Source organism: Zingiber officinale, chromosome 9B, assembly GCF_018446385.1.
Source record: "Zingiber officinale cultivar Zhangliang chromosome 9B, Zo_v1.1, whole genome shotgun sequence".
NCBI classification, from domain to species: Eukaryota; Viridiplantae; Streptophyta; class Magnoliopsida; order Zingiberales; family Zingiberaceae; genus Zingiber; species Zingiber officinale.
In genome coordinates this window covers 45,289,205-45,292,384 of record NC_056003.1, presented here as the reverse complement: position 1 = coordinate 45,292,384, position 3,180 = coordinate 45,289,205, and positions in this window count along the sequence as shown.

Genomic DNA, 3,180 nt, shown 5'->3' with positions numbered 1-3,180 from the left:
ATTATTTAATTATTGCATAAAGGAAAGTGTAGATTGTTACGTTACACTTGTCCTTAATTTATTATTGTACTCGATTCCCTCTTCTGGCGGTTATAGAATAGGTTCCTGTCAATACAGTCCAAGGGATCGTGAGTCTTCGAGTAAGAGTCATCGAAGACTCCAAACCAAGTAACTCCTTGAGTTCGTATTCTTTTTTTTTTTTTGTTGTTTTATTATGCTGCACTTTGATTTTAAAACTAAAAAGATAAATTTTTTAAATCACGTGATTCACCCCTTCTCACATGTGCACCGATCTTACAAGTGGTATCAAAGCCATGTTAGCTCTAAATTGGTGCAACCACCAATCAAGCAAAGGGATTGATTTCTGTTATTTTTTCCACTTTACTTTTTGATTTTAAGTTTTTCGAATAAATCTGAATTGGCACAATTGCCATTTCAGTTAAGTTTTTCATTGCAAGTTTTTTTTTCTACTCAAAATTGGTACAACACCAATTGAGTTTTAACTATTACTTTTCCCTAAGAGCAAGTCTTGGGATTTGTTTAGTTTTTTTATTTCAATAATCACATGGCCTAAAACAAAGGACATAGTATCGCTCATCCCTTGCTTTTCAACGAAAATTACTTTTTATTCTGGAAGAAGTAGATGGAGGTGTACCTCAAAACCGACATCGACTAGTGGTTCTCCATTCAACGAGGATATAAGGTGCCAATAGACAAAGTTACAAAAGTACCTCTTAACCTCGAAAATTGGAACTAGATATGAAGAAGAAGGCGCAAATTGAGTTCAGAGCTATAAACACCCTTCAATGCGGAATGATCAAGGAAGAATTTAACTAGGTTGGATCATTCAAAAATGCCAAGGGACTTTGGGAAAGACTGATTGAGTTGCATGAAGGCACAAGCGATGCAAAGGTAACAAAATGTGACCTTCTCCTAAATAGTTTATTTAATATTAAGATGTAGGACAGAGAGACAATGAACCAACTACACACAAGGATCAAGGACATCCTCAGTGGACTCCACATGATGGGCTACCAGATGGATAACTAAGATATCATAAGGTGTGCTCTAAATTCATTTTCCCGAAATGCATTATGGGCATCTATTGTGGATACCTATAAAATTTTGAGGAATCTTTCTAAATTAAAGCTAGATGAACTATTTTGCGAATTAAAACTACACGAGCAAATTAACTCTAAGTAGGTCGAGAAAGGTATTACTTTCTTTGTAGGCCCCTCTAAAGAAACAAAGTCCAGAACCAAACCTAAACCAGAAACTGAGTCTGACTCAGACTTAGATGATGAAGAACACCTATTGAACTTGGTGAGAAAAATGTTCACTAGGAGAAAAAAAAGACATTACGAAGAAGGATCTGTAGAAGATAAAGTCTACCTCCAACAAAACCAACGTCATGTGCTACGGGGGTAACAGAAAAGGACACTACAAGCATGAGTACCCAAAACTTAAGGAGGGCAAGAAAAAGAAATTCAAGAAGACGAAGGCCCTCAAGATGACTTGGGATGAGTCCTCCTCCGAAGAATCGGACACTGAAGAACCAAAGTAGTAGAATTACCTCATGCTGATGGCATCCGGATCGAAATCAGAAATTAAAGTAGATCAAAACGACGAGTCTGAATATGAATCATGCCACGAGTCCGTACTTATTTTTGAAGGAGCCAAAGAGGTCTATTCTAACTTATCTACTAGTTTCTTTAAAATTATGACATGCATGAATAGAAAATTAGTAAAATCATAAACTCAAATTAATCAACTTCTTAAAGAAAATCAAAATCTAAAAGAACAATTAAAATCAAGCCTAACAACTGAACCAGTTCAATCTGGATATCTAACTTAAGTTGCAAAATTTGAGGAGAAAATTCTAAATTGAAAAGTGAAGTTGTTGAACTAAAAGAAATTTTAGAAAAATTCACAATAAGATCCAAGTATCTAGATATGGTACTTGAATCACAACGAATTGTGTACAATAAATTTGAATTCAGATACAAGTCCAACTCAACAAATAAAATATTTATATCACTGGTAAGCCAAAATAAAAAATAAACCAAAGCTTGGGTTCCAAAATCTTGTCTAACTAAGCAAGTAGGATCAAATCAAAATTAATACTATGTACCTAAAAATGAAATACATTATATAAGAACAAAATGAGAAAATATCTTAAATAATCTAATAAACTAAATCCAAACTATAAATTCAAAACAGGTAAACCAAATTTGGATTACCAGTCCAAATTAAAACAAAAGGGTAAAACTAACAAATAAAATTATAATCAAGTATACTATAACTATAAAACAAATAGACATAAACCTAAAACTTAAAAAAATTCCTAGTTCAATCATTCAAGAGGAGGCTCCAATCTAGTTGACACCTCCAAAATAATAATATATCTGACTTAGTAATTAGGACTAGATTTAAAAGATAACTTGACTTTTGTCCAACCTAGTACCAAGGTGGGGCGAGATGATAATACATTAGGGAATCTTAGTCTAGGGACTCAAGTAGGGTAAGGCATACCCTCTTAGTCTGTTGAGCTAAGTGAAACTAACTGAAACTACCTCACTAAATTCTAGACTAGTTAGACTAAGATTTATTAATAGGAAAATTAAATGTCATATTTCTTAAAAATTCTTTGTCTATAAATGGTATGGGTATCAAAAATGAATCCAACCCGAGAACCCAACCTGAGTCGATCCGAAAAAAATCAAGTTCGGTTGGGAATTTTTGGGTTTAGGTCAAGTTCAGATTGGAGAGTTTTTAGGTTGGGTCGGGTCGGGTTTGGGTTGACCCGAGTTGACCCAAATATAGGGTTTAGTGAGTTTTTAGGGTTAAATCAAATTTTATTTTAAAAATTAAGATATTTTTATGTATATTAATATCAATGTTAGTATGATAATAATGGAGTATTGAGATAAAAGTAAAGAATTATAAGGAAAATAACCAAAAAAAATCATTTTGAATTAGGTTTTCGAGTTATCCAGGTCGGGTTCGGGTTGGTCATGTTGGTTGGGTTTAGGTTCGGGTTTAGGGGTTTCGGGTTGAATTCGAGCTCGGGTCGGGTTCGGGTAGGGTTAAAAAAAAAAATCAACTCGGCCCAACCTGACCCGACCCACCCAAATTGACACTCTTAAGAAATGGTCATTGCTTTGATACCTAAAAAGACTC